Below are 13,257 nucleotides of genomic sequence, written 5' to 3'. Positions count from 1 at the left end.
AACGCTCCCGAGAGGCAACAGGATTAGCGTAGTGCAGTTCAACAGACCCAGGCTCTGTAATCGCGAGCCCCAGGTAGTGAGAGTACCACATGGCTATCACAGAGCTAAGCTAAGCTTGCACATGGCAATGCAGTAAACAGACATGCATGATTTCTGATGGCGGCATTGAGAAACAATTGATACAATTCCAAACACACATCACAAACTTTGGCCACAGAGCTCACAATTTGGAAGTCGGTTGTCCTGTCCATCTATAAATAGCTTGTGTGTCACTCATGCTGTTGCTTACAGCCATACCACCCTGAACACGCCCGATCTCGTCCGATCTCGGAAGCTAAGCAGGGACGGGCCAGGTCAGTACTTGGATGGGAGACCGCCTGGGAATACCTGGTACCGTAAGCTTTTTAGTTCTGGCTTTTCACCGGCAGAGGGTGCTGCTGTCGCTTACCCGGTGGACACAGAACAGATAAAAAAAAACAACAAAAAAACAATGTGAGTGATGAGGAGGCCACGCAATGACCACCAACAAAATCAATGGGTCAGCGGACGCCGATTCACAGTGGGAAATTCAAAACTTTTAAAAGTAAACTACGGGAATGAAATCAGCTTCAGCTTTGGGACCTCAGATCAGGGCAGACTACGGCCGCGTAGTTTGGCCGCAAGGCACTGGACACGTTTAAATGCTTAAAACAAGCCTTATCGCGCTACACTGGCAGCTCGACGCACGTGTGTTGGGTTTAGCCTCACAGCGCTATTTTCTAGTATTTGTTTACAATTCCAAACACACATCACAAACTTTGGCCACAGAGCTCACAATTTGGAAGTTGGTTGTCCCGTCCATCTATAAATAACTTGTGTGTCACTCATGCTGTTGCTTACAGCCATACCACCCTGAACATGCCTGATCTCGGAAGCTAAGCAGGGTTGGGTCAGGTCAGTACTTGGATGGGAGACCGCCTGGGAATACCTGGTGCCGTAAGCTTTTTAGTTCTGGCTTTTCACCGGCAGAGGGTGCTGCTGTCGCTTACCCGGTGGACACAGAACAGATAAAAAAAAACAACAAAAAAACAATGTGAGTGATGAGGAGGCCACGCAATGACCACCAACAAAATCAATGGGTCAGCGGACGCCGATTCACAGTGGGAAATTCAAAACTTTTAAAAGTAAACTACGGGAATGAAATCAGCTTCAGCTTTGGGACCTCAGATCAGGGCAGACTACGGCCGCGTAGTTTGGCTGCAAGGCACTGGACACGTTTAAATGCTTAAAACAAGCCTTATCGCGCTACACTGGCAGCTCGACGCACGTGTGTTGGGTTTAGCCTCACAGCGCTATTTTCTAGTATTTGTTTACAATTCCAAACACACATCACAAACTTTGGCCACAGAGCTCACAATTTGGAAGTTGGTTGTCCCGTCCATCTATAAATAGCTTGTGTGTCACTCATGCTGTTGCTTACAGCCATACCACCCTGAACATGCCTGATCTCGTCTGATCTCTGAAGCTAAGCAGGGTTGGGCCAGGTCAGTACTTGGATGGGAGACCGCCTGGGAATACCTGGAGCTGTAAGCTTTTTAGTTCTGGCTTTTCACCGGCAGAGGGTGCTGCTGCCGCTTAGCCGGTGGACAAAAAACAGATAAAAAAAAAACAACAAAAAAACAATGTGAGTGATGAGGAGACCACGCAATGACCACCAACAAAATCAATGGGTCAGCGGACGCCGATTCCCGTAGTTTAAAAGTAAACTACGGGAATGAAATCAGCTTCAGCTTTGGGACCTCAGACCAGGGCAGACTACGGCCGCGTAGTTTGGCTGCAAGGCACTGGACACGTTTAAATGCTTAAAACAAACCTTATCGCGCTACACTGGCAGCGTGACGCACGTGTGTTGGGTTTAGCCTCACAGCGCTATTTTCTAGTATTTGTTTACAATTCCAAACACATGCTGACATGCTGGAAACAGGCCCTTTTCACTAAAAGACATGCAAAGTGAAAATCTGCTCATAATCCTCACTGTGTATAATTTCGTGACCAAAAACCACCTTTTCCGTCATATTAAACCCTTTTCACACTTTTCCTGCACAGAGACCTGTTTCTCAGTCACTGCGGGCAAGAGAGGCAGCTTTGATGACAAACGCACTCCGAATCCGCTTTTGGCGCTTATTCAGCGCGGACATGCTGGAAACAGGCCCTTTTCACTAAAAGACATGCAAAGTGAAAATCTGCTCATAATCCTCACTGTGTATAATTTCGTGACCAAAAACCACCTTTTCCGTCACATTAAACCCTTTTCACACTTTTCCTGCACAGAGACCTGTTTCTCAGTCACTGCGGGCAAGAGAGGCAGCTTTGATGACAAACGCACTCCGAATCCACTTTTGGCGCTTATTCAGCGCGGACATGCTGGAAACAGGCCCTTTTCACGAAAAGACATGCAAAGTGAAAATCTGCTCATAATCCTCACTGTGTATAATTTCGTGACCAAAAACCACCTTTTCCGTCACATTAAACCCTTTTCACACTTTTCCTGCACAGAGACCTGTTTCTCAGTCACTGCGGGCAAGAGAGGCAGCTTTGATGACAAACGCACTCCGAATCCGCTTTTGGCGCTTATTCAGCGCGGACATGCTGGAAACAGGCCCTTTTCACTAAAAGACATGCAAAGTGAAAATCTGCTCATAATCCTCACTGTGTATAATTTCGTGACCAAAAACCACCTTTTCCGTCATATTAAACCCTTTTCACACTTTTCCTGTGCAGAGACCTGTTTCTCAGTCACTGCGGGCAAGAGAGGCAGCTTTGATGACAAACGCACTCCGAATCCGCTTTTGGCACTTATTCAGCGCGGACATGCTGGAAACAGGCCCTTTTCACTAAGAGACATGCAAAGTGAAAATCTGCTCATAATCCTCTCTGTATATAATGTATTGACCAAAAACCATCTTGTCCATCATATTAAACCCTTTTCACACTCTTCCTGCATAGAGACCTGTTTCTCAGTCACTGTGGGGAAGAGAGGCAGCTTGGATGAAAGACGCTGTTAGAAATCCGCTTTTGGCGCTTATTCAGCGCGGGCATGCTGGAAACAGGCCCTTTTCACTAAGAGACATGCAAAGTGAAAATCTGCTCATAATCCATCCATCCATCCATCCATCCATTTTCTTCCGCTTATCCGGGGTCGGGTCGCGGGGGCAGCAGCCTAAGCAGGGAAACCCAGACTTCCCTCTCCCCGGCCACTTCGTCCAGCTCTTCCCGGGGGACCCCGAGGCGTTCCCAGGCCAGCTGTGAGACGTAGTCTCTCCAGCGTGTCCTGGGTCTTCCCCGGGGCCTCCTACCGGTGGGACGTGCCCTGAACACCTCACCAGGGAGGCGTCCTGGAGGCATCCTAATTAGATGCCCGAGCCACCTCATCTGGCTCTTCTCAATGCGGAGGAACAGCGGCTCTACTCCGAGCTCCTCCCGGATGACCGAGCTTCTCACCCTATCTCTAAGGGAGAGCCCAGCCACCCTACGGAGGAAACTCATTTCGGCCGCTTGTACCCGCGATCTTGTTCTTTCGGTCACTACCCAAAGCTCATGACCATAGGTGAGGGGAGGAACGAAGATCGACTGGTAAATCGAGAGCTTTGCCTTTCGGCTCAGCTCCCTCTTCACCAAGACAGACCGGTGCAGAGTCCGCATTACTGCAGACGCTGCACCGATCCGCCTGTCGATCTCCCGCTCCATCCTTCCCTCACTCGTGAACAAGACCCCGAGGTACTTAAACTCCTCCACTTGGGGCAGGACTTCATCCCAGATCCGGAGGGGGCACACCACCCTTTTCCGGCCGAGAACCATGGTCTCGGATTTGGAGGTGCTGATTCTCATTCCAGCCGCTTCACACTCGGCTGCGAACCGATCCAGTGAGAGCTGAAGGTCGCGGCCCGATGAAGCCAACAGGACCACATCGTCTGCAAAGAGCAGAGACCTAATCCTGAGGTCACCATACCGGACCCCCTCAACACCCTGGCTGCGCCTAGAAATTCTGTCCATAAAAGTTATGAACAGAATCGGCGACAAAGGGCAGCCCTGGCGAAGTCCAACCCTCACCGAAACGAAGTTCGACTTACTGCCGCAATGCGGACCAAGCTCCGGCACCGGTCATACAGGGAACGGACAGCCCGTATCAGGGAGTCCAAACCCCATATTCCCGGAGAACCCCCCAGAGGACTCCCCGAGGGACACGGTCGAATGCCTTCTCCAAGTCCACAAAGCACATGTGGACTGGTTGGGCAAACTCCCAAGCACCCTCAAGGATCCTGCCAAAGGTCCAGAGCTGGTCCACAGTTCCACGACCGGGGCGAAAACGGCATTGCTCCTCCTGAATCCGGTGTTCGACTATCTGGCAGACCCTCCTCTCTAGTACCCCCGAATAGACCTTACCAGGGAGGCTGAGGAGTGTGATCCCCCTGTAGTTGGAACACACCCTCCGGTCCCCCTTCTTGAAAAGAGGGACCACCACCCCAGTCTGCCAGTCCAAGGGCACTGCCCCCGATGTCCACGCAATGTTGCAGAGTCGTGTCAGCCACGACAGCCCCACAACATCCAGGGCCTTGAGGAACTCCGGGCGGACCTCGTCCACCCCCGGGGCCCTGCCACCGAGGAGCTTTTTGACCACCTCGGTAACCTCAGCCCCAGAGATAGAGGAGCCCACCCCCGGGGTCCCCAGGCCCTGCTTCTCCAACAGAAGGCGTGTCGGTGGGATTGAGGAGGTCTTCGAAGTATTCCTTCCACCGATCCACAACGTCCCGAGTCGAGGTCAGCAGCGCCCCGTCGCCACCATACACAGTGTTGACGGAGTACTGTTTCCTCCTGAGACGCCGGATGGTGGTCCAGAACCTCTTCGAAGCCGTCCGGAAGTCGTTTTCCATGGCCTCGCCGAACTCCTCCCATGCCCGGGTTTTCGCCTCGGCGACCGCCGCCGCCGCACTCCGCTTGGCCTGTCGATACCTGTCTGCTGCCTCCGGAGTCCCACAGGCCAAGAAGGCCCGATAGGACTCCTTCTTCAGCTTGACGGCACCCCTTACCGCCAGTGTCCACCAGCGGGTTCGGGTGTTGCCGCCCCGACAGGCACCAACCACCTTACGGCCACAGCAGCGGTCGGCCGCCTCAGCAATGGAGGCACGGAACACGGCCCACTTGGACTCAATATCCCCAGCCTCCCCCGGGACATGGTCGAAGCTCTTCCGGAGGTGGGAGTTGAAGCTCCTTCTGACGGGAGACTCTGCCAGACGTTCCCAGCAGACCCTCACAATGCGTTTGGGTCTGCCAGGTCTGACCGGCGTCCTCCCCCACCATCGGAGCCAACTCACCACCAGGTGGTGATCGGTTGACAGCTCCGCCCCTCTCTTCACCCGAGTGTCCAAGACATACGGCCGCAAGTCCAACGATACGACTACAAAGTTGATCATTGAACTGCGGCCTAGGGTGTCCTGATGCCAAGTGCGCATATGGACACCCTTATGCTTGAACATGGTGTTCGTTATGGACAATCTGTGGCGAGCACAGAAGTCCAATAACAAAACACCACTCGGGTTCAGATCGGGGGGGCCATTCCTCCCGATCACACCCCTCCAGGTCTCACTGTCGTTGCCAACGTGAGCGTTGAAGTCCCCCAGCAGAACGAGGGAGTCCCCAGAAGGAGCACTCTCCAGCACCCCCTCTAAGGACTCCAAAAAGGGTGGATACTCTGAACTGCTGTTTGGACCATAGGCACAAACAACAGTCAGGATCCGTCCCCCAACCCAAAGGCGGAGAGAGGCTACCCTCTCATTTCACCGGCGTAAACTCCAATGTACAGGCACCGAGCCGGGGGGCAATAAGTATTGCCACCCCTGCCCGGCGCCTCTCACCAGTGGCAACTCCAGAGTGGAAGAGAGTCCATCCCCTCTCAAGAAGACTGGTTCCGGAGCCCAAGCCATGCGTCGAGGTGAGGCCGACTATATCTAGTCGGAACTTCTCGACCTCGCGCACCAGCTCAGGCTCCTTCCCCACCAGAGAGGTGACATTCCACGTCCCCAGAGCTAGCTTCTGCAGCCGAGGATCGGACCGCCAAGGTCCCCGCCTTCGGCTGCCGCCCAGCTCACACTGCACCCGACCCCTACGGCCCCTCCTACGGGTGGTGTGTCATGGTTCCTGCTTCCTCCCCCTCCTCCTCACCGCCAGTATTTTTCCACTCACCTTCTCCTGACCTGCTCTCCTGACATGCCACGCCCACCGCTGCAGCCTCCTCTCTCACAGCTGCGGCTCATCGCCAATCAGGCCGGTATTTAAGACACTCCCACACATTCATTCACTGCCAGATTGTTCCTCTGCATTATGCACGACTCTCCAGCGTTTCCCTGCCAGATTTACCGTTGCCGACCCAGCCTGTTCCCGACCAGCTCTCCGTGCCTGACTCCCCGTGTACCTACCTGCCTTCTGTCCCCGACCACGTGCTTCGTTTCGGCGTTCCGGAAATCTGACGGCTTCACTGGCAAAGACCTCCCCGCTCGACCACGACGATCCTCCTGCCTGCTCCTCGACGGTACCGTTGTTCTCTCGGACTGTTTTCCCGGCTTCGGATCCACTGCCTGTCCCTGACCACGATTCAGCGCAATCCCCGACGACGCTCACACACGTGTTGTCGGCTCGTCGAGCTACGGGGTTTCCAGCTCTCCAGCCACGGTAGATTCAAGCTTCGTGTCTTCTCCTCGTGGGATTCCCAGAGACTGTGTTTGGGCTCACGGCCCGAAGAACGAACTGAATAACTGTGAGTTGCTTTTCGTGAGTGTTGGTATTAATAAAAGTCATTACCAACAATCCCTGAGCTTTGGTGTACTGCATCTGGGTTCTACACACACCGCTTTCAGTACAATCTGGCCAGAAATGGACCCAGCAGACGCCAGCACTCTCCAGAATCGTCTCGCACGCTGCCGAGGGAATGTTGCAGCAGCACGAGGCTCAGCTCTCCTCCAACGCGGCTGAGGCTCGTCAGTCTGCCTCTGCCTTGGAAAGAGCTCTCACCCTGTTGGCTAATCAGGTCCAACAGATGGCAACCACGCTGACACAGCACGCCGCCCCAGCTGCAAGTTCCGCTCAACCGGCTCCCAGTTCCACTCCATCGCCCAGCTCCGCTCCAGAACCCCGGGTGGGCGCGCCAGAACGGTATGCCGGAGATCCAGAGGGGTGCAACCCGTTCTTGACGAACTGTTCCATCTTGTTTGCTCTGCAGCCACACACATTCGCCACAGAGGGAGCCAGAGTGGCGTTTGCTATTAACCACCTCACGGGCCGAGCACGCCTGTGGGGAACGGCCGAGTGGGAGAGGGGCACTCCAGCCTGTTCGTCATTCCACGCCGCTGAGGAGCTACGAAAGGTTTTCGACTGTTTCCCTGGGTCCCGATGCCACTGGAGGTCTCCTGAACCAGCGACAGGGCGATCGGACCGTGGCTGACTTTGCTATTGACTTCCGGACCCGAGCCCGGCAGAGTGACTGGAATTCGCGCCCAATGTGACGCATTCCTCAACGGGTTAGCTCCTTACATAAAGGATGAGCTGATTTCGTTTGATCTTCCCCACTCCCTGGATGGCCTCATTGAACTGACAACCAGGCTGGACAGGCGAATTCAGGCAAGGAGGAGGGAGCAGCGACTAGAGGGAGGCGCTCCGCGGGTTCCTGTTCATCGTCATGGTCCTTCTGCAACTGCCAGCAGTTCCCCAAACTCAGCTCCTGGTGGTAATGGAGCCCATGCAGGTGGGTCGCACCAGGTTATCTCCAGAGGAGCGAGAGAGGCGACGTCGGGCTAATCTCTGCCTTTACTGTGGTCAGGCCGGCCATTTCATCTCCGGCTGTCCGGTAAAAGGGCAGGCTCAGCGGTAGAAGGGGGCATCCTGCTGAGCCGTTCACAGAACTCTGCTCCTAGTCTTCGCCCCCTATTCCACGTCCAGTTCCTGCTGAAAGAGGGTTCTCACACCCTCTCCACGTTCATTGACTCTGGGGCCGATGTAAACCTGATCGATGAGGACCTCGCGTTGCAGTTGGATATTGAGCTGGTTCTTCTTCCACGCCTGTTACCAGCCAGCGCACTGGATGGTCACCTCCTGGGGACCGTCACTCATCAGACCACCCCCATTTCCATGCTCCTGTCGGGGAAACATCACGAGACCATCCAGTTCCACGTCCTGAAGTCTCCCAGCTTACCCCTGATCCTCGGATACCCCTGGCTCCGTCGTCACAATCCGCACATAGACTGGTCCACTGGGTCAATCCTGGCGTGGGGGTCAGCATGCCAACAGATCTGCCTCCAACAGCCAGACGCAGCTAGACCCGTCTCCAGGACCGGGTCCGTTCCAGATCTCTCCGGGGTGCCGCCCGAATACAACGACTTCAGGGAGGTGTTCAATAAGTCAAGGGCCACTTCTCTGCCTCCTCACCGGCCCTATGACTGTGCCATTGATCTCCTTCCGGAGACAGCACCTCCTAAGGGTCGCCTCTACTCCCTCTCTGCACCTGGAGAGGGAGGCCATGGAGACCTACATAAATGACTCTTTGGCTAGCGGCACAATCCGCCTCCTCATCTCCTGCCGGAGCCGGATTTTTCTTCGTGGGGAAGAAAGATGGTTCTTTACGACCTTGCATTGACTATAGGGGGCTGAATGACATTACCGTGAAGAACCGTTACCCTCTCCCCCTCATCGCCTCTGCGTTTGAACTGTTACAAGGGGCCACCGTCTTCACTAAGCTGGACCTTCGTAACGCCTACCACCTGGTCCGCATCAGAGAGGGGGATGAGTGGAAAACGGCCTTCAACACCCCTACTGGACATTATGAGTATCTAGTGATGCCGTTTTCCAGGCCCTCGTCAACGACGGCCTCAGAGACTACCTGAATAAGTTTGTGTTCGTGTATTTGGACGACATCCTGATTTTCTCTCGGTCCAGACAGGAACACATCCATCACGTCCAGTCGGTCCTGCAGCTTCTCCTCAAGAACTCTCTGTTCAGAAGGCGGAGAAGTGTCACTTCCACGCATCCTCTGTTTCTTTCCTGGGGTACATCGTGGGTCACAACCGCATGGAAATGGACCCTGACAAGGTCTCGGCGGTGACCTCCTGGCCCGTTCCGGACACACGCAAACAGTTGCAACGTTTCCTGGGGTTTGCCAACTTTTACAGACGGTTTATTCGTGGATACAGCACGGTGGCAGCCCCCCTCACGGCTCTCACCTCATCCAAGGTTCAGTTCCGCTGGTCTCCTGCCGCCGCCGACGCCTTCCGACACCTCAAGGAACGCTTCTGCTCTGCCCCCATACTCCTCATTCCTGACCCAGACAGGCAGTTCGTGGTGGAGGTCGACGCCTCGGATGTGGGGGTAGGAGCTGTCCTTTCTCAACGTTCGGCTGTGGATGAGAAGTTGCACCCATGTGCCTTCTTCTCTCGGCGGCTGTCACCAGCGGAGAGGAACTACGACATTGGCAATCGGGAGTTACTGGCGGTAAAGTTGGCATTGGAGGAGTGGCGCCATTGGCTGGAGGGCACCAAAATTCCCTTCCTGGTCTGGACGGATCACAAAAACCTCGAGTACATCCGCTCCGCCAAAAGACTGAACTCTCGCCAGGCCCGTTGGGCTCTGTTCTTTACCCGCTTCTCCTTCACCCTCTCCTATCGACCCGGTTCCCGCAATGTCAAGCCCGACGCTCTGTCCCGCCAGTTCCTGGAGGAGGAGGAGGCCACATCCCGTCCTGACAACATTCTCCCTGCTCCCCGTCTCCTGGCTGCCCTCACCTGGGACATTGAAGAACGCATCCTGTCAGCATTGGAGGAGCAGCCAGGTCCCAGCTCCTGCCCACAGAACCGCCTGTTCATTCCCGATGAGTTCAGGTCGGAGGTTCTCCAGTGGGCCCACGCCTCGCGCCTCACCTGTCACCCGGGGATCACTCGCACCAGGGAGGTCCTACAGCGACGGTTTTGGTGGCCCACCCTGGGCGAGGACACTAAAGACTTTGTTAATGCCTGTCTGGTATGTAACCAAAGTAAAACGCCACGCCAAGCTCCTGCCGGCCTCCTGCACCCACTCCCAGTGCCTCATCGCCCCTGGTCCCACATCTCACTGGACTTCGTTACGGGTCTACCACTGTCGGGTGGCAACACAACAGTCCTGACAGTGGTAGACCGGTTCAGTAAGATGGCACATTTCGTGCCTCTACCCAAGCTTCCCTCCGCCAAAGAGACTGCGGGGTTACTCTTGGAGCATGTGGTCCGGCTTCATGGCATCCCTTCTGATGTGGTCTCCGATCGCGGCCCTCAGTTCACTTCTGCGTTCTGGAGAGAGTTCTGCCGGCTCCTGGGGGCCTCAACCAGCCTGTCCTCGGGATATCACCCACAGTCCAACGGCCAGACCGAACGCCTGAATCAGGAGATGGAGACGGCGCTGCGATGTATGGCCGCCAACCAGCCAGCGTCCTGGTCATCTCAGCTATTATGGGTGGAGTTTGCTCATAACACCCTCATCTGTTCCGCCACTGGATTATCCCCTGCTCCAGTGCGCATATGGTTTCCAGCCTCCGCTGTTTCCTGCTCAGGAGAAGGAGACGGCCTACCCTTCGGTGGAGGCCTACATTCGCGCTGCCGTCAGACCTGGTGCCGGGCCAGAGCGACTCTTCTACGGGCGGTTGGTCGGTACACCTCCACGGCCAACCGTCACCGCTCCCCGGCTCCCTCCTACCAGGTGGGCCAAAAGGTCTGGTTGTCAACAAAGGACCTCCCGCTGAGGGTGGAGTCCCGAAGCTGGCTCCAAAGTTCATCGGTCCGTTCCCCATAGAGAAGGTCATCAACCCTGTGGCAGTTTGGCTGAAACTGCCCCGCTCCATGAGGGTCCACTCCACGTTCCACGTCTCCAGGGTCAAGCCGGTTCGGGAGTGTCCCCTGCAGCCGGCCTCTCAACCTCCCCCGCCTCCTCGTCTCATCGAGGGCGCTCCTGCTTACACGGTGAGTCGTCTCCTGCGTTCCAGGCGCCGCGGCAGGGGTCTCCAGTACCTCGTGGATTGGGAAGGTTACGGTCCGGAGGAGCGGTCCTGTACCGCCCGGCAGATCCTGGACGGCCAGCTCGTTACGGACTTCCATCGTCTCCATCCGGATCAGCCCTCCGCGCCGTTCCTGGACGGGGTCCTCCGCCCGCTTGTCCTCCTTCTCTGGTTCCTGGACCGTCGGGGTGTGATCTTCACCTGGGGTTCCGCCTCCCGCTTGGGGGACGTCTTCCGATGGCGACGATGGCGGCGATGACGACGGTGTCGACGATGACGACGGTGTCGACGTTGGTCGGTGGTTTCTGAGGAGTTCTAGCCCTCCTCCGGGCCCCCTCCGCCCGCCCGTTTTGGGACGTCGTGGGCCGTCCCTTGGGGGGGGGGTTCTGTCATGGTTCCTGCTTCCTCCCCCTCCTCCTCACCGCCAGTATTTTTCCACTCACCTTCTCCTGACCTGCTCTCCTGACATGCCACGCCCACCGCTGCAGCCTCCTCTCTCACAGCTGCGGCTCATCGCCAATCAGGCCGGTATTTAAGACACTCCCACACATTCATTCACTGCCAGATTGTTCCTCTGCGTTATGCACGACTCTCCAGCGTTTCCCTGCCAGATTTACCGTTGCCGACCCAGCCTGTTCCCGACCAGCTCTCCGTGCCTGACTCCCCGTGTACCTACCTGTCTTCTGTCCCCGACCACGTGCTTCGCTTCGCGTTCCGGAAATCTGACGGCTTCACTGGCAAAGACCTCCCCGCCGACCACGACGATCCTCCTGCCTGCTCCTCGACGGTACCGTTGTTCTCTCGGACTGTTTTCCCGGCTTCGGATCCACTGCCTGTCCCCGACCACGATTCAGCGCAATCCCCGACGACGCTCACACACGTGTTGTCGGCTCGTCGAGCCACGGGGTTTCCAGCTCTCCAGCCACGGAAGATTCAAGCTTCGTGTCTTCTCCTCGTGGGATTCCCAGAGACTGTGTTTGGGCTCACGGCCCGAAGAACGAACTGAATAACTGTGAGTTGCTTTTCGTGAGTGTTGGTATTAATAAAAGTCATTACCAACAATCCCTGAGCTTTGGTGTACTGCATCTGGGTTCTACACACACCCGTTTCATGGTGAGCCCACGGGAAGGAGGTCCCATGTCGCCTCTTCAGGCTGTGCCCGGCCGGGCCCCATTGGGTAAAGGCCCGGCCACCAGGCGCTCGCCATCGAGCCCCACCCCCAGGCCTGGCTCCAGGGGGGGGCCCCGGAGACCCGCGTCTGGGCGAGGGGAACTCTGAGCCATTGATCGACATCATCATAGGGGTCTTGTGAGCTACACTTTGTCTGGTCCCTCCCCTAGGACCTGTTTGCCATGGGTGACCCTACCAACCGTCTGGTGACCCCCGACAACTGAGCTCCTAGGATCAGTGGGACACGCAAACCCCTCCACCACGGTAAGGTGGTAGCTCAGGGATAATCCTCACTGTATATAATGTATTGACCAAAAACCACCTTGTCCATCATATTAAACCCTTTTCACACTCTTCCTGCATAGAGACCTGTTTCTCAGTCACTGTGGGGGAGAGAGGCAGCTTGGATGAAAGACGCTGTTAGAAATCCGCTTTTGGCGCTTATTCAGCGCGGGCATGCTGGAAACAGGCCCTTTTCACTAAGAGACATGTAAAGTGAAAATCTGCTCATAATCCTCACTGCATATAATGTATTGACCAAAAACCAAAGGTTGAGAAGTTCCGACTAGATATAGTCAGCCTCACCTCGACGCATGGCTTGGGCTCCGAACCAGTCTTCTTGAGAGGGGATGGACTCTCTTCCACTCTGGAGTTGCCACTGGTGAGAGGCGCCGGCTCGGTGCCTGCACATTGGAGTTTACGCCGGTGAATGAGAGGGTCGCCTTCCTCCGCCTTTGGGTTGGGGGACGGATCCTGACTGTTGTTTGTGCCTATGGTCCAAACAGCAGTTCAGAGTATCCACCCTTTTTGGAGTCCTTAGAGGGGGTGCTGGAGAGTGCTCCTTCTGGGGACTCCCTCGTTCTGCTGGGGACTTCAACGCTCACGTTGGCAACGACAGTGAGACCTGGAGGGGTGTGATCGGGAGGAATGGCCCCCCCGATCTGAACCCGAGTGGTGTTTTGTTATTGGACTTCTGTGCTCGCCACAGATTGTCCATAACGAACACCATGTTCAAGCATAAGGGTGTCCATATGCGCACTTGGCAT

At 55.8% G+C, this 13,257-nt stretch overlaps 2 non-coding genes and 1 pseudogene across 2 annotated transcripts; all 3 read left to right on the top strand.

The window, feature by feature from the left end:
- The first annotated feature begins 283 nt into the window (after nt 1–283).
- LOC148186119 (5S ribosomal RNA) lies at nt 284–402 on the top strand. Its single transcript, XR_015775268.1, has one exon. It is a non-coding gene; the product is annotated as a 5S ribosomal RNA (ribosomal RNA).
- Nucleotides 403–873: 471 nt separating this feature from the next.
- LOC148186118 (5S ribosomal RNA) lies at nt 874–982 on the top strand (annotated as a pseudogene).
- Nucleotides 983–1,453: 471 nt separating this feature from the next.
- LOC148186117 (5S ribosomal RNA) lies at nt 1,454–1,572 on the top strand. The gene has a single exon (XR_015775269.1). It is a non-coding gene; the product is annotated as a 5S ribosomal RNA (ribosomal RNA).
- Nucleotides 1,573–13,257: the final 11,685 nt, after the last annotated feature.

This window comes from Plectropomus leopardus, chromosome 20 (genome assembly GCF_026936395.1).
Source record: "Plectropomus leopardus strain MGB_pleo_1.0 chromosome 20, ASM2693639v1, whole genome shotgun sequence".
Lineage (NCBI taxonomy): Eukaryota > Metazoa > Chordata > Actinopteri > Perciformes > Serranidae > Plectropomus > Plectropomus leopardus.
The sequence above is the reverse complement of the archived record's forward strand: the minus strand, read 5'-3'. Positions and strand labels throughout refer to the sequence as shown.